Source organism: Euphorbia lathyris, chromosome 1 (genome assembly GCF_963576675.1).
Source record: "Euphorbia lathyris chromosome 1, ddEupLath1.1, whole genome shotgun sequence".
Taxonomy (NCBI): Eukaryota; Viridiplantae; Streptophyta; class Magnoliopsida; order Malpighiales; family Euphorbiaceae; genus Euphorbia; species Euphorbia lathyris.
In genome coordinates this window covers 17,491,438-17,514,885 of record NC_088910.1, presented here as the reverse complement: position 1 = coordinate 17,514,885, position 23,448 = coordinate 17,491,438, and positions in this window count along the sequence as shown.

Here is a 23,448-nt window from a genome sequence, read left to right as displayed (position 1 = left end):
GTGTGCTTTTTTTTATTAACAAAGAGGTAGGTTGAGTATGTTTAAAAGATGAAACTTTACATGGAAAAAAATCATATTTTGCTAATAAAGTTTGAATTGTACCATATGGTAAACGTACAGACTAAAATTATATTATTTTATACGTGTATATTAAATATGTTTTTCATTAATAACCATAAGCTGACAGAGTCAGGAGTTTAGACTAGAGGGGTTAATTTTAGATATATATTAGGAAATCAAAAGGAACAAAAGAGGTAGAGATAGTGGTGGAAGCCAACGACAATGGATGGAGGAGGCAAAAAAAGGGGAGCGGAATTGAAAGAAAAAAGCTCAAAGGATATGGAGGGGTTTCTTCTTCTCTATAGGAAAATAACAGAAGAAGGATCAAAGCCGCAGCGTAATCATTTTGCATAAAAAGGTAGAAATATCCTCAATCTCTTAAAAAAATATGCATGCCAAAATGATGTTGTTTTGGCGTGTAGAATTATTATTTTTTAATTAGGGACCATGCCAAAACGAAGTCATTTTGGTTGGATCCTACTTAAAAAATTGTGTCTAGTCTATTAGGGCACAACACCTTCTTTTTCTCCGTTGCACATGGCAACATAGAAGAATTGGGGGGCTTAATTTCGAGAGGAAGCATTGCTCTACTTAGGATTCCGTAGGAGCCAGGGAGCTTCGTTCCCCCAAACTTTGAATTGCTTATGCCACTGATCATGGGGTTGAATTTATACTTTATCTTAGATTATAGGAATGAGTATAGTGAATATAGTTTCTATGTACAAAATAAAGTTTATTAATGGAATATTAGTTTGAATTGAGGATATTATTTTTTTATTAACAAAAAATTTCATTAGCAAAAGATGTAACACTGAAGGTTGAAGCGTGTCCAACAAATGAAACTACACAGGGAAAAAAATCATATTCCGTTAATGAAATTTGAATTATACCATCGAGTAAACGTTAAAATTAAAATTTATATGGATGAAGGGGGCAAATGAGGAGAGGGAAATTGAAAGCAATGAAAAAGCAGAGGGATCCAACCCTCCAAGCTTTGAGTTGCCTATGTCACTGATCATATGGTTAAATTTGTACTATATGTCGGATTATAGGGATAGTGAATATGATCTCTACGTACAAAATAATACAATTTAAAGATTAAAATTTAACAGATGATGCAATTTAAATCTTATTAACAAAAGATTCATTTTTTTCATATACAGTTTCATGTTATGACCATGCTTCAATCTCCATAGTTCTAACCACCTAAAAGACTTGAAATTTCATATTTTATGCTAACAATGCTTGAAATTGTACCGTATGGTAAACGTTAGCATTAATATTGCATTTTTTTATACATTGAGACTAGATCCGGTCTCCCTCAATATTCATAAAGCTAAATTTGTATATTATCCCAATAATACAATTGAAATTCTGACATATGATTTCGTTAATCAAGCTTTCCATCGGTCATGAATGTAGTAATTCCATTTACCATGTTGATGTTATTACTCATATTAGTAAAAAGTTAAAGATACCTACATACTCGTAACATTGTGTAAATACCAATTGTCCGAAATCTTATCATGTGTTATGCAAATAAAGAGAACAATTTAAATATTCTATCGAGTTTAAGACTTTTCATTCCAGATCTAGTTTGGAATCATCAAAACACAAAGCAAATGCGAACCAACAAATGTGTATTGAAATATAATTCTGCTAGTTTATAATTACTTTCTTAGGTTAATTAACTATAGTTAAATTTATTCTAACCATGATTAATAGACGTTAGGTTTGTTAGAGTTAATTAGTTTTTTTTTTTTTTTTTTTTTTTTTGCATCTTCTGTATAAGTAAAGCATTCTTATGCTTTTCTATAACTCTCAACTAGAATTTCCTTATTTGTAATTCTCCATTTGTTCAATAGCTCAATGGTTAAGATGGTATTAGAGCATGTTTTTGCAAACAATAATTGAATCCGCGAATTGATTTCTTTCAGTTTCTTTGTTTGAATCCTTTCTTTCTTCCTTAATGGTGAATCATATAGGCGAAACAAGTCAATATTATATGCATCCAAGAGAAAGTCCTGCACAGATTCTTGTTACTCCATTGTTAACGTAGAGCAATTATCATTTATATGCATCAGAAAAGGTTTTTCTCATTTCGAAGAATAAGTTGGATTTTTTGATGAACTATCAAAAAATCATTGTATATAGAGCACTTTTTATCTCCATATAATAATATAGTTTTGTCTTAGATTGTTCGTTCTTTATCTCCTTCTATTCAATTAGGTAATAAGAAATGTATTCAATTAGGTAATAAGATAGATAATTTACATAGTATTTTTATCATATACAAATGGTTTGGGATGAATTACTTGAGTTGAACTATTGTGTTTGCGACGTTGCAAGTGCGATGCAAATTAAGCTAGATAAAGATCTGGTCGTATATTTTTTAGAGTTTTAAATGCTTCTTTTACTACTGAAATCCCAAATGATTGTAATGGATTCTTTAAGAGTTATAAATAATGTTTTTTCATTGATTTTATGGCATGAAAATCAGTTTCTTGAAGTTGATAATCAAGATTTAGTAGCTTTTGTTCAGAAGCATAATTATGGTAATCAAAATTACAAGAATAATAGGAAGCCATTTTTAATAGGAATTTTCTTGCTATTACAAGACTACTTGTACTTATTGTGGTTTTCATTATCATGCTGTGAAAACGTGTTTCAAGAAACACGGTTATCTTACAAATTTAAGAATAAAATTATAAAGAGTAATTACGTAATGGTTGAATATTCTGAAAAAGAATCAATGGGATTTGAGGATCAGTTTATTAATAACGCACAAAGAAAGTTTGTTACAAGAGGCTCAGATTCTATAAGAATTTCTATGATTAATAGTTGTGGATTTACACATAACATATCCAACAAATCATAGTTATGATATAAAGTTAGTAGTCTGTAACTCTCAAGTATAATTTCCCTCGTTGTAATTCTACATTTCTTTAATAGTTCAATACTTAAGAACATGTAGTCGATGCGAAACACAAATATAATATTTCGATTTCTCAATGAAGTGTGCAATTGACCCACTTTGGGTGTTGAGTTTCTTACAACCCTCGTACTATGCTGAAAGTGGCTTCCTCACTCCAGTCAGAAAAGTATCCTGGTAAATCAAATCTCTTTAACATGGGCCCTATGTTATGAGACTAAAATAAGGAAAGAAAGCGGTGAAGAGTATATATTTACACCCACATAAGCCCCTTCATATTATAGGGCATAGTTGATTAAACCGATAAAGTTCCTAAGGTCTTCAAACAACCAACTAGTGGCTCCCCATAAAAAACATCATAATATGAGATGTCCTTGGATTTTAAGAGCGACGTTTTCCCATCCTTATGCGATTAAGATCTTCCATGTTCCAAACCGACAATAATTGTCTATTTGACAATAGAATCAACTCTTCGCATTTTTTTTCTATTTCATAAAAGAGTTGGTCTAACTCAGGTGGGCTTTCCGCGTCCGACATAGTTGATGAAATGCTATCTGTGCTACTTGTCGAAGGAAATGAAAACTTTCGATCGAGGTCAATTGACAACTCACTTTGTGTCGGTACAGTCCTACTTTCAATTGAGCCAAATGGGAAGGTTCCGTAGGTAGAGGCGGGGAAGACCTTTTCAAGAAGGTAAGCTTTGGCTTTCTCAGCGCAAAGTGGAAGGATTTTCTTCGAATCCCGATTGGGGATGGGTTGAGTTTTCTCACTCCCCACCCGGAAGAGTGGAATCATCAGTGCTTAGCCTTTCTCATCCTTTAAGGAGATTATTCGATTCTTTCCTATCCAACTAATGAGAGTCGAGTGGAAGAAGCCTGTCTTTTATCCTTTTACAATATCCATTCAGATCACGCAATGGGGTTAAAATATCACACCTACTTTCTCTTTTCTTTACACATAACTTGCGCTTATTTGCCAAAGCTTTTACAGCTCAAGCAAGAATTGTCAAAGAATCATTGGATGTCTTTTGAGAGATATGAGGGAAAGGGCCAAACCATGAAAAATAGAAGGAAGTTATTGCTCTCTTTTGGAACCTAGTGATATTGATCGCTTTAGCCCTATCATGGCTTTGAATCCCACACAGGATTTGGGGAACTGAGCCTACCCTAATCCATTGGATTAAAATTCTCAACCCAACAGTCTATTAATCAACCCACTTTGAATTGAATATCGAAATAGTCAACAAGCAACTTACTTGAATCTCCATTCCCCAGCATGTCAATATAAGACCTTTAATAATATCATTTATAACATAATGATTAAAAAAATTATTGGATGGCAATGTTATAATATTTTTTTTTTTTGTACCTTATCCAATTTTATCTAATACTTTTATTTTCCTTTTAACTATCACTTTCTCAGATAAAGTTTATAGTAGTTACGAGACCAACTCTAGTGAGATGTTTTTTACTGTTACTATCAATGTGTGGTAATAACAAACTACTGGACTGGTTGTAATATAATTTGGTTTGTTATATAATATAGTAACATACAACTCTGACATCCCTATAATCCAAATGCCAAGATAATAATTTAGTTTGACAGCCACGCATGGAGCCATATGCGCTTGATCTGGCGTGTGTAATCCACGCGCCAGACCAGACGTCTATTGTCCATTTGTGACTGCTGAATTAATGTGGCAAAGTGTATTATTAGTCCATAATTAATTACAGTTTTAATATCTATTTGTAATTAATAAAATATTTACCCCACAAAATTTTAAAAAACTAATCTCTTCCAGTAGGATGCTGATGAACCTTGTTACTTCCCTACTTAAAATCACAATGATTATTACTAACCATTGTGGATGCTCTAACATTTCAAAAGATTATACATTAATAATGATGTTGATGTGTCGCCATCAGAATAATCCATGACTAATATAGTTATGATCATCGTATAAAATTTTCGCTTTTTAATACTATCTATAAAAAGCCACTCTAATTTAACACTATTATTATTTTTAGGGAAAATTACAAAACTAGGTCAAATGTAAGGCCCATTTACATATTTAACCCATTTACTCAACCTATTACATATCTAGACTCATTTTGTGTGACTTTCCAAAAATACCCTCAATATTTACGCGCGGCTCGCCCCATCCCGTCTGACTTCGCATATTCCATACTATGCGAAGTCTGCGAAGTAAATGTTTGGGTTTGCTTGATGAATTTAGTTCGCATATGCGAAGTCTGGATGTGTTTTGAAGCTAATTCGCGAAGTAGTATATAACAAAAAAGGGCAAACAACAACGGATTCTAACATTCAAATCATAACATGATCAAAATTTACAAAAAGATTGCCACAATAACAACATTCAAATCATAACATTATCAAAATTTACAACAAGATTGCCACAATAACTAATCCGGTACCAATTTTGAAACGAAAATTACTCATCCGCTTTAAAATTGGCACCGGATTAAGTTAGGTCCACTTTGAAGATTGGCACCATAGGATGGACGTGTCCCATGGTGCACCCCGAGATTGACACAATCTCTCCTAACGAATCATTTCAGGAGTGAATGTGTCAATCTTGGGGAAGTTCATCCCTATACAGGAAGGAAAATCATCTTCCCTGCAGCCCAGTACGCCGCCTTCCAGAAAGGGATGTTACGTATTCAACCATCTACAGAAAAAATTAACCGTGTTAGTTATGAAAAAGGACGATTTTGGATTCGCGAAATGAAAATTAGCGAAGCATGCGAATGTAAATGTGCATGGGAAGAGGTGATTTTACTTCGCATAACGATTCTTTCGCGAAGTCTGTGAGGTCTGAAATGTGACTATCTACGTCGCATATTGATGCTTTCGCGAAGTCTGTGAGGTCTGAAACGTAAGGATCTATTCGCAGACTTCGCGAACTAATAGATTCGCGAGGTAGATCCATACGTTTCAGACTCTTTCTCTTCGCAGAACGTCGCGAATTCATCGATTCGCGAAGTAGATCATCAAGTTTCAGGCTCGTTCTCTTCGCAGATCTCCGCGAATTCATCGACTACGCGAAGTGAATTCATGGAAAACGCAGGAAAAACAGCAGATACTTACATTTTTCGCTCCTAACAGTATGATAAACTGGGAAGAACGACGGAAATAACGTAGAATAACCATTTCTGGAATGATAACAAGAAGAAAGAAACCAATTAACGAACAGGAAGATGAAGAACCATGGCTTCGTTTTCTAGGGTGAGGAAGTTGCAGAATCAAGAGATGAAAAGAGAACTTCATTGTGATTTAGAAACATGGTGCAGATTTCATGCAATTTAAAGGCAAATAGGAAGATCAAAAGTCTTCAAATCATTAATGGAGGAGCCAAACCGTTTTCGCGCACCAAGGAGAACAGGGGAGAGAAACCGATAGAGTGAGGGGAAGTGGGAAGGGTAGGGGTATTACGGGAAAGTCACACAAAATGAGTCTAGATATGTAATAGGTTGAGTAAATGGGTTAAATATGTAAATGGGCCTCCCATTTGACCTAGTTTTGTAATTTTCCCTTATTTTTATTATATATAAATCTACTTTCATTCAATACTATTATTATTTTGAAAAAAATACTATTATTATTTTTATTATTATTATTACATCATATAGATAATTTGTATGGAACATATAAATCTTATAATACATGATGACATAGTAGTACATTTTAGAACTCCTAATTTTGACAATATTGATAAAAACAGTTCATGAATGTCCACTAAAATCTAATTAAATATTTAAACAGACATGTTTCTTTCTAATTAATTATTTAAACTTTCCAATAAATTTCTACGTAATAACAAGTTTAGCTTCTCTTTTAAATAATTTTCTGTTTGGTTATGGCCAATATTATTGCGGATAATCATTAATTATTTAATAATTATGCATAACATGTGAATATATACCATATTTAAGATATACACTAAAAATATTATTCTTTTTATAAAATAATAATAAAATAAAAAAACTCTTACTATTTCATCAAGTTGTATATGTAATGATGAGTTGGCTTACATGTAAATTTAACGAAGGATGTGTGACTAAAATTAGTAATAAAATATCCAAAAGTTGAAGCTCGGTTATTTTTATCTATGTACATAATTAAAATATAACAAATTAAATGATTTCAATCTTAAAGTTATTGAAATGAAAACATATGGTTATATTACTTTTTTAAGCGAAAAATATTATGTCACTTTTAAATATTAGATAGTTTTGGAGATATATATAAAATAAAGTTATCCTTTCACATCATTAATTAAGTACAATATTTTTTTATCATATCTTGTTTTTTAGAGGAGAAATTAGCGATCTAATCTGCTACCTTATTACCCTCTCTATAGGAATGCACAATTTGTACCTCCTACCGTTTATCCCAAAGTTCCTGACAGCACGACATAATCCAACAGAAGCAAGGTGGTGTAGTTTCATTATTATTCATAAACTTGACCACCCGAAGTGAATCAATCTCAAAAACAACTTTCCGGAACCCTTATGCCAAGCGAACTCCAATCTGAAATAGAGACCCCATAACTCATCAGGGATTGATGAGCAAAACCCGATGTTGGCCATAAAACCACCCAACCATATTCCTTCTTCATTCCGAATCACTCCTCCCACAGTAGACATGTTATTATAGTTCAATATATTTACTATACACTTTATCGTAGCTTATAACTTTTTTTACTTTTCTGTTATGTCGACTAATCTTCACATTTTTTTCTCTCTTTTTTTTGTAACGTCTCTTTAATTCTTTTATTTTTCTGTTATGTCGGCTAGCATTCATATTTTTTTCTCTTTCTTTTGTAACGTCTCTTTACTTCTTTAACTTTTCTGTTATGTCAGTTAGCATTCACTTTTTTTTCTCTTTCTTTTGTAACGTCTCTTTACTTCTTTTACTTTTCTATTATGTCGGCTAGCATTCACATTTTTTTTCTTTCTTTTGTAACGTCTCTTTACTTCTTTAACTTTTCTGTTATGTCAGTTAGCATTCACATTTTTTTTCTCTTTCTTTTGTAACGTCTCTTTACTTTTTTTACTTTTCTGTTATGTCGGCTAGCATTCACATTTTTTTCCTTCCTTTTTGTAACTTCTCTTTGCTTCATAATTGTATAATTTTTTTAAATATACAAGGCACACTATTGTTAATTTAATGGGTTAAGATGATGATTTAATCATTCTCAGTTCTTCTCCATTTTGTAATACATGTTAACTTGGAAATTATATAATTTTTTAAAATTATTAGTATATCCTTTTATATTTTTATATATCACATAAATAAATAGAGTTAATAAAATTATAATTATCTTCTGTAACGATTCAAATCTTTCATATATTTATATATCATCCCTGTGGAGTTAGTAAAATTATATGTAACATGTAAACACATACACGAACCCAACATGGCGTAAGTAAATTAAAGTTTTGCTACATAGATTTTGGATTAAACTTTTGGATGCTAATATTAACATGCTAGACATAAATATTTAGAAATATACTATCTTCTCGTACATTTTTGGGATAAAGTCCAAAGTTGTTCTCATCGTATTTGAAGAAGTGCATATTTATTCAATTGTTTTAGTAACATAATAAATATTTTAGACATAACTGATTTTTGAAAGTCTTATATGTCGCTTATATAAAACGGATCAAATAACAATAAATTAGTATGTTCAAATTTCATGTTGGATAAAAGTGAAACTAATCTTATTTAAGAGGATTTTTGCTTAGAATAATGCTCCAAAAAAGCACTATTCCTTTCAAACAATCCGGTTAGAAATTATTCTTCATATAGCGTTGAATTAGTTAGGGTGAAGTCGGACGGAGTTCGTCCAATTTCTTTACGACCAGTGTAACTCAAACATAAATCTTGGATTATAGTTCTTAACCAGGAAGTTGGATGAAATTCATCTGACTTCCCATGGCAAAGAAGTTGGATGAAGTTCATTTGACTTCTTTGTATTTTTCTAAGATAAAAAGGAGGAATCTCTTTTTTTTTATTAAAGATAAGAAAAAATTAAGTTAAAAGAGTTTTCATTTATAAAAACATGCTTTCTACAACAGACTCCGACAACTTACTCACCTTATCCTTAACTCTTGTTTTTATTTTTATTTTAAAAAATAATAAATAAATAATACATTGATGTTAGATGAACTTCATCCAACTTCTTTATAGAAGGAAGTCGGATGAAATTCATCCGATTTTCTTATTGGGAAGCGTAATCCAAGCTTAATGATTGGGTTACACGGGAGCATAAAGAAATCAGATGAACTTCATCCGACTTCTTCACAGTTTTGAAGTCGGACGAACTTCGTCGTACTTCATCTTAGTTAAGCCAACATTATCTTGAAAATAATGTTTAGTTGGACCATTTGTAAAGGATAATATTCATTTGGAGCATTTTTTTAAGTAAAAATCATATTTAAGAATGTGAAAGTTCAACTTTTATCATCGTGTATTAGTAGTTAATTTATATTTCTCCAAAAACAATAACTTGTTCTTATACTTTTAAATCGAATTTTTAATAAAGATTAATAAAATTATATGTGATATATAAACATAATATAAAAATAGAAAATAATACTATCTCGATGAAATTAACATAATTATAACACGAAATTAACAACCAGTGAAAGTTGATAGAAGTTTAATCTTTTTGTTAATCAAAAGAATAGTATAATTTCTCTTATGTGTATTTTCTTTTTGCCATATCCCTTTTGTCAAACTAGGATAAAATTTAATTATATTTTTATCTAATTAGAATTTTATCTTTTAGATGGATGGAATTTACATGGGATAAAAAATTAAAGATATAAAAATTAAGAGTACTAAACTAACAAGTTGATAATTACATCTTATTTCAAATTTATGTATATTTTATTCGTGATCTTTTACTAAGAAATGAATGCAAATTACTATATATCACCTATTGATAAGTGCTATTTACTAAATAATTAATAGATTTTATTTTTATTTTTAACTAAATAATGGATTATTTTTAGGTTGTCACGAAATTAACATACATATTTATTTGTTTAGTTAGGATTGGGACATTATTACACTTTACTATATCTATCACCTTATAAATTTTTTTACCTTTCTGATATGCTGACGAGGCACTCATCATTTCGTGTATTAAAAGTTAATTTATATTTCTCCAAAAAATGATAAAAGATAAATTTTGATCTTTTTCTTATATTTTTAAGGGACAAAGTTGAGAAATTTCAACAAACTAATTTATCATTATTTGAGAATGTTAAACTTAAAAATTTATCATTTCCTGCAATAAGAGTTAATTTATATTTCTCCAAAAATGATAAATATAACTTATACTTTAAGGGATAAAGTGAAAAATACTCCTAAAGTTGACAGTTAGGAGTAATTTTACCTCTAACATCTAAAATGATTCAAATTTAATCCTAACGTTGGCAATCAATACACCTAACGTTAATAGATTGAGCCAATTTGAAAAATAATTCATTAAATTATCTTCTCAGTCACGAATCTTATTATCTACATTGCATATGCGCGTCAATGTTAGGATAAAAGTTTCATCATGTTAGACGTTAGGGATAAAATTACCTATAGCTATCAATATTAGGAGTATTCTGACACATTATTCCTATTTTAAAATCATTTTTAAAAAAAGATAGTAAAAATTACATGTGATATACAAACAGGATATGAAAATAAAAAACAATACTAACTCAAATAAATTTTTAGAAAGAAATAGTTTTTTTTATTAACGGATCTATTAAATGTATCTCTCACATTTCATTGTGCGTCAATCAAAGATGTTACATCATGTTAAAAATCATTATCGCGCCATTTTAAATTAGTAGCAACTCTCACCAATTAATAATATTAAATATTATTTTATCAAAATAATAATGATAATAATAAATGCTATAAGATGCTCCTCAAGCTAGCGGAATAAACGGAAAAGAAGATTTTTTGAATGAAGGTTGGGACGCGTAGACAGTCCGAGAATCCCAACTAGGTTGGCACCCCCGGAACAGCCTACAACCCGATTATATTAAAATCAAAAAGAAAAGAAGAAAGAATACAAAAGGGGGGGAAGCAAAGAAAAATAGAAAAAGAAGAAAAAGGAGTGTAAAAAACTATCTAAAACGAACATGAGCTACATTGAGTAAATCATCTGAGGCGAAGCCCTGACAAGCTGGCGGAACTGCTGTCCACCACGACTTGGCCCCTGAAGATTGTCCAATGCTTGCAAGACAGTCCGCAATCCGGTTGCCTTCTCTGAAAATATGGAAAGCCTTCCAGTTCATTCCGAAGAGTTTCTGAAGACAGTCGAGCCACTCTTTTCTAATTCTCCAGGGAACATCCCTGGATTGTCTGTTAATAAGTGTAACCACATAGCTAGAGTCCGATTCTATCCACACTGATTTCTAGTTCCTGTCCCAAGCCTCCCTTATCGCCATAATAACCGCATGTACTTCAGCAATAAGCGCAGAGGAGTTTTGCAAAGGAGCCGCGAAGCAACCAAGGACGAAGCCCCTGTGATTTCTGAAGATGCCCCCTATACCTGCTCTTCCGTTGGCATCCGATGCACCATCCGAGTTGAGCTTGAGCCAATTTATTGGCGGCAGAATCCAACGAATGATCCTGATATCAGGCTCAGGTGGCGGACGACTTTGTGCAGCAGCAATCCCTGCAAACTCATGAATAAACCGCAGCAAGTTGTAATGAATTATTTGGATTGAAGGGAGTTCGTGATCAAAAATTGCACGATTCCTGATATGCCATATATACCATACACAGGTAACTACAGAGAAAGTCCAACGCTTCCTGCACCTCCTATTAGAACGCACGTTTTTGACATGATTGATGAAATTCGCCAAAGTGAATGTCGGGCATCTCACCGAATTAGCACAGCATATCATCCTCCAAAGACCTGCTGCAATTTTACAAGTGAAAAACAGATGATCTAAAGACTCGCCATGATCTTTACAAAGTTCGCACCTCGGAGCTAGTTGGAGACCTCTGGTTTGCAATTTTTCCTGAACCGGTAAACCTTCATGAAGCAGCAGCCAACATATTAGAGCTCTTCGAGGAGGGATATACGGATTCCATAACATTTTCCTCCAATTAACCTTTTCCCTCCTCTGCATGAAATAGTAGGCTTCCTTTGCTGTTAGCCGACCAGAATCTGCAGGTTGCCATATGCAGCTATCTTCATCGCCAACGCTGTCAACTTGCCTGATATTATCCTGAATATTAGGAGGGAGAAAATCCAGATTTCCCCAACTTCCGTTATCCCTAAGTTCATTCAAAGGCTTGAAGAGCTTGGACTGATTTTTCCTTGGAATGTTCAGTTGGTCAGCAACAACAGGGATTATCCACTTTGTAGTCCAAAAGTTCAGATTCGACCCTTCCCCAAACCACCATATCGAATCTCTTTTAACCATTCCATACTGATTTTTCATAGAGCACCAAATAGAAGAGTTAGATATGAATCTCTTTTCCAATCCCGAGGGGTCCATGAATCTGCTTCGAAGCAGAGAGATAACGAATCCGCTCCCCTGCAGCAAATCCCAGCAAATCTTGGCCAATAGTGCCGAATTAAATATGCTGAGATCCTTAATACCCAAACCACCCTGATCAAGGCTCCTATAGCAGACGTTCCAAGAAATCGTGATGAATTTTCGACGATCTCTGTCTCCAGTCCAGAAAAAATTCCTGATAGCCTTATTGAATCTCTTGATTAAACCAATTGGCCATTTATAGATCATGAATAAATGAACAAGAGCACCCGTTAACGAAGACTTGATTAGCGTTAGCCTACCAGCCATAGATAAAGATTGACCTCTCCATAAGCTGAACCGTGAGAGGAATTTGTCAGTTAGAGCTTGCAAATGCCTAGAGCGGGGGGCACCTTGGAACAGCGGGACACCAAGGTAGGTGATTGGAAGAGAAGCTGTCCTTATTCCCAGGATGTCCACCAATCGAACTTTGCGAGATGCAGCGATATGGTTGCCAAAGATAGCTTGTGATTTATCCCAGTTAACCTCCTGACCTGACATGGACCCATAGAAATCAAAAATCTCCTTGATGCACCTCAAATTGCTTGTCGAAGCCCTACAAAACAGTAACAAGTCATCAGCAAATAGGAGATGAGATGGGAAATCCACATCCTTGGAATAGCCCATAGGGCACAGCCTGCCATCCTCAACCATTTTTAAAATCCATCTGCTTAGAAAGTCCTCAGCCAGCCCAAAAAGAGTGGAGGAGAGAGGGTCACCCTGCCTGACACCGCAAGAGCAACTAAAGAAACCCTTAATGCCACCCCCAATAGACACTGACAACCTAGCGGATCTTAACATCTCCAAAATCCAGTTTCTGAACCTGAGGGAGAAGCCAAATGAGTCAAGGATAGCCAGCAGGAAGTTCCAGTCTAAGGTGTCAAATGCCTTTCGGATGTCTATTTTGAGGGCAAAATTACCCCCAAAGCATTTCTTTTTAAGCAAGTTAATCCCCTCAGAAGCAGCAACTATACATTGATGAATGCTTCTGCCAGCAATGAAACCAAATTGATTATTGGAAGTGATTCTAGAGGCAATCAGCGCAATTCTGTTTGAGAGAATTCTAGATATGATCTTATAGCTGAAGTTTCCCATAGCCATCGGCCTGAATTGATGAATTTCATTGGCACCCTCAACTTTGGGAATGAGAGAGATGATGCTTGAATTCATACCAGGAAGGATGTAGCCAGTGTCGAAGAAGCTGTGGATCATCTTGCACACATCCGGACCAACAATATCCCAGCAATGTTGGTAGAATATTCCTCCGAACCCATCTAGCCCAGGCGAGCTATCTCTATTCATACTGAAAACCACCTCACGAATTTCAGTGTTGCTCGGCCTCCTAGTGAGGATCTCATTATCATGTTCAGTGACACAGCAAGGGATAACAGAGTTAATTGCCTCATAGTTAATGCTTCTAATGCTGCCAGTGAAAAGAGACTCATAGTAATTTATCATATTTTGCCCAATTGTTGTTTCATCATTTACTATGACGTTGTCAATCAAAAGGCTATCCATCGAGGATTGCACCTTTGTGATCCTAGCCGAGCGATGAAAAAATGATGAATTCCGATCCCCCGGCTTTGAGCCACTTTTCCCTGCTTTTCTCTCTGAGGAGCATTTCCTGTCTGAGCAGTTGCATTTCCAAATCATTCTGCGCCTCCCTTTCCTGAGCAATTCGGAGGTCGCTTATACCATCCCTGGAGATGAGAGCCTGCACCTCCTCCAACTTCTTCAAAGCTGAATCAATATTTGTTTCCACCCTTCCAAAAACCTCAAGATTCCAGGCTCTGAGTTTAGGACGAAGAGATTTCAGCTTATGACAAAGCAGCTGAGCTGGTGGCAGCGAGATGGAGCAGGAAGCCCAATGATCAGCGACAAGTTTGACCAATGATTTGTGAGTGGTCCACATAGAGTAGAAATGAAATCTTCCCTTACTGACAGCACTATTAGAACAATTTAGCATAATCGGACTATGATCCGATTTCAAACGAGGGAGAACTGAGCAATTGATCCTGTCCCAGGCTTCCACGAAATCCTCACTGACGAGAGCTCTGTCTAATTTGCATTCAACATGATCTGAGCCCATTCTACCATTAGACCATGTGAAAGGCAACCCTGTGTTTTCCACTTCAGTCAATTCTGCAGACCCAATGAAGTCCCTTAATTCCCTGCAGCTTCTAGGAGAGGGCGGTCTTCCAGTTTTCTCATGTGCGCCTTTAACTGCATTAAAGTTGCCTATCACCAACCGATTCACATTATCCTTCATCTCAGCAATTGATTCCCACAGCAAACGACGCCTCCCTGCGTTGTTATTCCCATATATAAATGAAAGGTGAAATGTATGAGATCCCAGACTGTAGCTCAATGTGATGTGTTGCTCGTGGATGAGAATGATTTGACAACGGTTATGAAATCCCGTCTTGCAGAAAAGCCAAATAGAGTTGTTATTATTCCTGCCAAGAAATTGAAGGCCTAGAGATCTCCAGTAGCTGTCAGAAATTCTGTCAAGCTCTACCATAGGCTCCGAAAGACAATCCAAATCAGGTCTATTAGTGATACATAAAAGCTTCAGTGCCCTTTGGGTACCCTCGTTCTGGATCCCCCTACAATTCCAGTATAGGCAGTTCATGAGGAAGAGCTACCTGGTCGTACTCGTCTCCTCAGCCTGGGTTCGGCAGTTTTCGCTTTGGATTTTTTCCTGAAGGTTATCCACTGGCTCCCTTCAGCCGCATACTCAACACTGTTTCTTCCTTTAGATCTAAGCAGATGCTTATTCCATTCAAGAGACTCAGAAAGAAAGTTTACCTGCATTTCTTCAGTATATATGTCAGACTCCCCAGCCTGATCGACCGATCGATGCTCTTCATCATGAAATGATGGAGAGAATTCAGCTTTACTTTCCAAAACCTCTCCCTTGGTCGCTAACTTGTGCAGAATAATCTACAACTGATTTTCATGAGATTTCCCCTTCTCAAATTCTGCATCACCGAAGACATCAGTGAGGCTGATATCAACATTTTCTTGATTCCCTTTGTTCATGCCCTCCGAATTGGGCATTCTCTTGTCAGCTTCGGTTCTCTGTCTAGTGTTGTTTGAGCTTTTACGGGCTTCAGGCTTTGCATTGCGCCTGCACTGAGTAGATGAATGTCCGATGGAGGAGCACGTGCCACAAATGTCAGGAAGATTCTCATAATCCACATAAACCCAATGTTTGTTATTAGCCGTGTCAATTCTAAGTTCAGATTGAAGCTCACTGGACAAATCAATATCAATTAGAACTCTAGCAAAGTGTCCAAATTCCCCATTGACAGTATTGTGATCAAACCTGATAGGAGTACCTATTGCCCTAGCAATACTGGCAATAATTCTGGTGTCCCAGAATTCCCAAGGTAGATTGAAAATGCGAACCCATACCTGAGCCGAAGTGTTTTTGTGCATATCAGGACTGAAACCCGGAGTCCACGGGGAAAACCTAATGATTCCAAGCTTTAGAGCAATGGATCCAAATCCCCAGATGGATTGAAGGGCGCTTTCAGATGGCATGATAATCTGGTAAAATCCTTTCCCGAGGGATATTAACTGCCAATCAAGGTTTCGCTTCCAGACTTGATTCGATTTTTGTTTGAGATCGGCGTGTCTCCATGGCCGCTCTCCTTTATTTAGCGTAACACGGCCAATCACAGAGTGCTGAACCTTCTTGATTCTCTCTTCATAGATTTCCTGAGGGATCCTAACCGCCTTGAAGCCACCCTCCTCAGAAATTAGTGGCTGCGTTGGGGATGGGATCGCAGTCTGAGTCACACTGGCTTTGACAGCATCTGCAAACGATGGTTTGTTCCTGGGCGCTGCGGAGGAGAATTTGGTGAAGGATTTCCGATCAAAGAGATGGGCTATAGCATAGGGCGAATCGCCGATTGCCGGAGAAGAGGAAGTCATCGTCAAAAATGTCTCAGAGGGAGCGCCGTATTATCGCCATATTATTAAAAAATCAATTCTCCAAACGGAAAAGAAGATAAAAAAGAACATAGTAACAAAAAAAGTGAACGAACTTGATGGAAATACATTTTTAATATCAATAAATAGGTTAACCTATGAGGTCTTTATGGAGAAAAGGAGGTACATGTTGGAAATATTTGCTAATAGGTACACTCAATGTCGATGACACAACACAACTATGAATGAGCACGAATTCAACGAGGAAAAATATAGTCAAACAAGAATATAGCCAAGGTTTCTTTGAACGATTGTGAACCAGTCTCAAATAGTGAAGATGAAAATAAGGAGGATGAAAAATGTATGGTATTTCACTTCAAGGTAGAGGAAAAATGACGAATAAAAGAATTAAATATAAATTATAATTATAGTTTTTAACAACTATAAAAAAAATTAAATAAAAATTAAAATTTATCCAAATATTTAAAATATGTACAAAGATTACAAAAACCATTGTAATTTAAAATAATATCATTTAAAATAAAAATTAATAATATTAAACTAACATCAAATTAAAAAAAAAAGGTAATATTTAGAGTGCTCTTAAAGCAAAATCTAATGACACTTTATATTTAGAGTGCTCTTAGAGCAACTTTAATGTTACAATTTTTGGTGCTAAATAAATACAAATAATTTTCACATTACAACATTTGTTACTTCATAATTTTGAGGGGTAAAAAAATTATTTATTAATAAAAATGAATGAATTTTTTTATATAAAAATGGGTGTAAAACGAAAAAGAAATGGAGTTGGGGCATGCTCTCTAAAGCAAAACCTTTTTCTCTATGAGGCACCCGATGCACCTCATGTAACACGTGGCTTACACGCGCTAGATACAACGTTTCCGTGTGCTTCCGTGTCTAATTGTATCCTGATTTGACAAATTTAATAGGTATAATTATTGTTTGTAACCAAAAGAAGTAACAAATTATAATTAGTAACATCTCTGTTGTAGTTGGTTACATATAAATTTGCTAAATTACAAAGAAGTTGGTTCCATTAAAGTTACTCTTAAAGATGCTATTGGTTACTGATATTTTGGTATGTTATTTATAATTATATTAATAATATAATAAATGTTTCACATATAATTAATATTTTAAAAATCTAATATGAAAAAAGTGGAATAATTCAAATCGTGAGTTTTGTCTGCGCCGCTTTCTTGTGTTGGAGTTAGCTTCGTCTCCGCTGCTACTATGTGGGAGTTTTCCTTGTGATTAATTTGGTTGATCTTGATTATGGAACTTGAGTGGTTAGCCCTTGCTGATCTCTGTGTTGCGGCGATCCTTATTTCTCTAGTCCGGCTGTTTTTGGACGATCGGTATCTGCTCTTTGTCTACTGAATCAGAGGGAGGCATCGACTAGGAGGGAGGCGGAGGCTCGGTTGGGTTTCAGTCCGGCGAAGGGTGAGGTTAGGGTCCGATTTTGGGGATGATTTTTTGGTTGTTTTTTGAGTTCATCTTCGGGTTCCCGCGGCTCTCTTTATCAAAGAAGATTGCTCAGTGTTTTGAAATCTTGCAGAAATGGACAACAGAGAGGAAATTGGGCAAGGTGAAGAGGAAGAGGATGTGGGGATCGATTTGGGGCTGATCGCTCCGATTGAAGAAACAGTAAGAGGGAGTCTGTATTTGGTGAAGGTTTGTCACAGATAAAATAATCAATTTTCCAGCTATGAAAATAAGATTTGCAAACATTTGGAGGCCAGGCAAAGGGGTGACAATCCAATAGATAGGTAATAGTCTCTATACTTTGGAGTTTTCCATGTTATAGATCGGGGTAGAGTGTTAGGGGGAGGTCCTTGGACCTTTGATAATTATGTCCTGGTATGGAATTATCTGTAATTAGGAGAGAACCCGGAATATATTAATTTGAACAATATGGAGATTTGGGTTCAAATTTTTGATCTACCAATAGGTGCCATGCCGGAAAAAGTAGGGAGGCAACTGGGGAAATTTTTAGGGGTCTTCCTGGAATATGATTTGAATAACAGTAGTGGGATGTATAGAGCCTATATGCGCATTAGAGTTTCAATAGATGTAACGAAACCTCTAAAGCGGTTTAAGAAAATTCGTCGAGCTCAGGGGGACTGGAAATTTGTGAATTTTAAATACGAGAGATTGGGCGTTTTTTGCTATCTTTGTGGTCTATTGGGACATGCGGATCGTTTTTGTACGAGGCTTTTTGAACAGGGAGGATTAGAGATAAAAAGAGAATGGGAGGAGTGGTTAAAGGCGCCAATACATAGAGGAGGGGAACGGGGTGGGTCGAGGTGGTTGAGAGAACCGGGCCAAGGGGTGGTAGGGGAAAGTGAGATACGAAGGGAAATGAGTGAGTTGAGACTGGGGGTAGGGCTGAATCGACATTCGGTTCATCAGTAAATTACTAGAACGCGTGTTAGGGGTGGCTCATCATCCAGACCAATTGAAGTGGGGGCCTCTGAGATGATTGAAGAGATGAAGAATGAAAATGAAGGGCGAGAGTTCCAGGATGGTAGGAAGAGGATGAGGGATGGGGCAGGTGGTGGAGGGGGGTGACCCTATACTGGCAGACATCAGCAATAAGTTAAATATGGGCCTGCCTAATAGGCTAGGGGTGGAAAGGTTAGCTCTATTTCGAACATTGATAAGGAGCTATCTGAGATCTTAAGATTGGTGAGACCTGAGGATCAGGTCCGCCAGGGTAAATGAGTTGCTTAAGTTGGAACTGTTGGGGGCTGGGAAACACTCGGACAGCTCGTGCGTTGGGGGAGTTAGTTCGAACTAACAACCCTGACTTAGTTTTCCTTATGGAGACCCTCTCTGATGAACATAGGGTGAGGGGTTTAGGAAGAAGATTTCATTATAAGGGGGTTATAGCAGTTAATGCAAGAGGGATGAGTGGGGGTTTAGCTGTTTTATGGAAGGAGGGTCTGGATGTAACCATGCAGGGTTATTCGGACCATCATATCGATCTCATTATGAAACACGAGTCAAAAGGGTTATGGAGGTTTGTAGGTTTCTATGAGATAAGCCGACATAGAGAGTCCTGAGATCTCCTCCGTAGAGTGGTGAGCCTTGCAACGATACCATGGATAATAGTAGGCAATTTCAATTGTGTCCTAAGGCGTGAGGAGAAGCTGGGTGGTATCAACTACCCTTTGGCTCTTAGTAAAGACTTTGCCAAGGCAATTAAGGAGTGTGTTGAGCTAATAACTGGAGGAAGCTTATTCAATTGGGAAAAGGGGAGAGGCACTGTAGGGTGGGTACGTTAGAAATTGGATAGGGAATTCGCTAGTAAGGAGTGGCTACAACTCTTCCCAAATTACAAATTTTGGAATGTGGTCTCAGCTTATTCGGATCATTTGTCATTAATTGTCTAGATTTAAGGAAGGTCAGAAGGAAGGTGAAAGGGTGCATTTCGGTTTGAGAGTGCATGGATGAAGGAACCGGGGTTCAGGGAGGTGGTAGAAGGTAATTGGGTGCAGCAGAGGGGGGGTGATATTGTTAACAGACTTGACAGGTGTGCTGAGGCAATGAATAAGTGGGGAGTCGAGTATAGGAGAAAGTTCTCAGGAAGGAAGTCTAGTTTGGTCAGACAGATGCAGTTTCTTCAGGATAAAGAGGGTAGACAATATGAAGCATAGTACCTGGAGGTGAAATGGCAGTTAAACACTGTATTGGAGCAAGAAGAGCAGTACTGGAAACAGATAACAAAGGTATTTTGGCTAAAGTAGGGGGATCGGAATACCCGCTTCTTTCACTCCTGTGTCAAAGCCAGGAGGAGGTAGAAGGTGATATCTGGAATTCAGGATGACAGAGGAGTACCAATTGAGGACCCGGCGTTGCTTGGAACACACATCAGTGAGTCTTTCAAACAACTTTTTGTTGGTCCCTTATAACGTAACAAGTTAGTTCCAAGGGGGGGATAGGAACTATTTAAAATTTTAATACGTTAAGGTTGACTTCTTTTTCTTTGAAAAGGGATTACACAGCACGCTGAGTAAATAAGACACTAGCTTAGTCAACTGGTGACTAAGTCAGTTTCTTTCGTTGAGTCAGGAGATAGCACTTTGAGTCTATTCCTGAACTCAGACACTCAATACACACAACTCAGCTTGACCTCTTTACTTGGTCAGTTTTGATTAAGCAAGCAATATATATATATTAAGGAGTTTAAGGTTAGAAAGATATTACTCAACAGATTTATCCAGGTTCAGCCTCCAAGCCTACGTCCTGTCCCCGGAACACGTTCCGAGATTTTGAATTCTCTACTGAGCTCTTTAACGGTAGAGCATCAAACCTTTTACAACTTAGAAGCTGAGTATAACAAGAGTACCTTCCTCTATACCTCTACTCACTCCTAAACTCTTGCTGAGTACTATAACCGAGTACTCAGCCTCTCCTTTCTAATCTCTAGAAATGATAAAGATTTGTCCTAAACAACAATTGCTAAGACACTTTAGATGATTGAATAATCACTCTAGACTTTTACACAAAAGATATAGAATTTGGTGTAAGAATTTGCTTTGCTTTTTCTTGCAGAACTTTGCGTAGAATTTTGGTCAGCGTAATGTCTTGATCAAGTTATGTATTGAATGAAGCAACTGAAGGGCTCTATTTATAGAGACGTCTGAGACATCGGTCATTTCGAATTTCGAAATAACCGTTGGAGGGAAACGGCTTCCTGTCGTTGTCACTCAGTTTTGCTCAGAGCTCTCGGCCAATCAGATTTGAGTATCTTCTGTCCTCGGTCAGTGTTGAGCAGCTTTTAGTCAGCTCGGAAGAATGTCTCTCCATTTATGGTAAGGTCAACTAGACAGCGTTCTGCATCTTCTGAACTTTACCCAAAGTGGAATTACTTTGTCTGAAAGTTGTTCTTGCTCAGCTGCTGTCTCGTACTCTTTGTCGATTCAACTCAGCGGCTTCACTCCGAAGTTGTTCAACGAAGGTCTTCTAGATCCTTCTCTTGCTGAGTTGCGTTTTGATCATAACGATAGCGTTTTGCCGGCCGAGTTGTCTTGATTTGTTTGACTTGGGCTTTGACTTCCGTATTGGGCTTTGGCCTTTTACTCTTTATGTCTTATAAATAATTTTAACTCAACATTGAACAAACACATTAGTATAATAAATCAAAGCATTTAAACTTAGTGTGTTTAGAATATATTTAATTTTACTTAAATAATTTTGTCAAATCAAAATCATGTGGAAAGGTGTTTCAACAAACTCCCCCATTTTGATGTTGGCAAAACTATTCAGCGAGGAACTCAGTGTTGAGCTCCCCCATGATAGTTGATCTATTATTACTTAGCAAACTCCCCCGTCAGGGTTGAGCTACTGACTTAGTTTTAACTCTAAACATTTTAAGGTTTAATCGAGTAAGTCTAAGGTCAGTTTTCAGATATAGGTCAGCTCATGGAACATATTCTATTTTACTCAGTATCAGGCGGAAGGTGTAACATTCAGAGAGCACTGAGTAATCATTTTGTTCAATGGGTTTTATGAGACAGTGTTTTATAAACATACAAGACAATGTCAAACATATGATCAGCATGGGATACAATCAACAAGTATTATAGACAGTAAACACAGTTGATGTAATTGAAGATACATAACAACATACTACTCAGCATCATATGAAATAACTCAAGTTAGAATAAAAGATGCAAGTATTGTATTTAAGTGAAGTAGTCAGCATACATACCAAAAGATGAGCATACAAGAACATATAGACTACAGACTAAGTTAAACAAAGCTGAAGACTAAGTTAAACAAAGCTGAGCTAGCCTATTTCTACTTCTTTTTCTTTTGCTTAGACTGACTGCTTCTAGGAGCCTCCTGCTGAGTTCTAGCCTGTTCTTTCTCCCCTGTTTTGTCAGCATCGGGAGGAGCAGGAATTCTAAAAGAGTCGGTTAAGACAGCGGCGGTTAGCACGGCGGACATCTCCTTAAGTTTATCGGCGCTTTCATTAATGCCGTCAAAGACAATAACGCCTTCATTCAAGACCTCTTTGGGTATGTCGATTTCAGCGGCGCTGAGCAGGCTCAGTATGTAAGCTTGTGACTTACCTACCCAAGTAATTGAATCTGTCAATGCAGCTGATGACAAGTAGAGAAATTCTGATCAACTTCCATCCCTGTGGGGGCGTCGTTGGGTTCGACGGGGGGAAGCTCCGATGCCAAAGTCAGTAAGGAAGAACAAGAGGGCAAACTGAATTGACAAAGGGTAAGGGAATGTGTACCTGGATAGCCTGAGACGTAGGCTATATATAGCTAGAAAGTTGTAACCTTCAGTAACTAGAAAGTCTCCATTAATGTTCCATTAATGGTGGTTACAAGTTATCCTTAAGCGCTGGCGGTTAGCTAATTGATAGCTCATTAATGGTCTTTATGGCCAGGTCGGCCCAGCCGTTATAATGGCGAATGAGTGTTCAAGGAGATTCGCCTCATAGGTTCGCCGGCGGGTCTCTTTTGATGGGACCTTGGAGATCCGGTGATCCGCCAGTCGGATCTCGTCAATACGCGGCATTTCTTTAGGTGAATATCCCTCTTAGTCCTCGGGATAATATCTCAATGTTATCAGAAGCCCCCCTAAGTTCCCTTAAAGTCCTTTAGGGCTTTTGAGCTTCTACGCGCCGTCATGACTACCTGCATGAATGAGCACTCTGTTCGATGCCAATCGCAGAGTGACACGTGTAACAAGCGCCCTGTCCAAGGAAAGAGAAGACGCCTTCTTCTTCCTTCTCTTTCTCTTTCTTCCCTATTTCGTTTTCATTTGCCTTTTCACTGCTCGAAGCTTTTCCTGGGAGTTTCAGAGTTCCTTCAAAGCTTTCTTACATGTAAGTTCATCTTATCTCATTCTATTTTTTTTCTGAATGTTTAGGAGTTCTTCGTCCTCTTC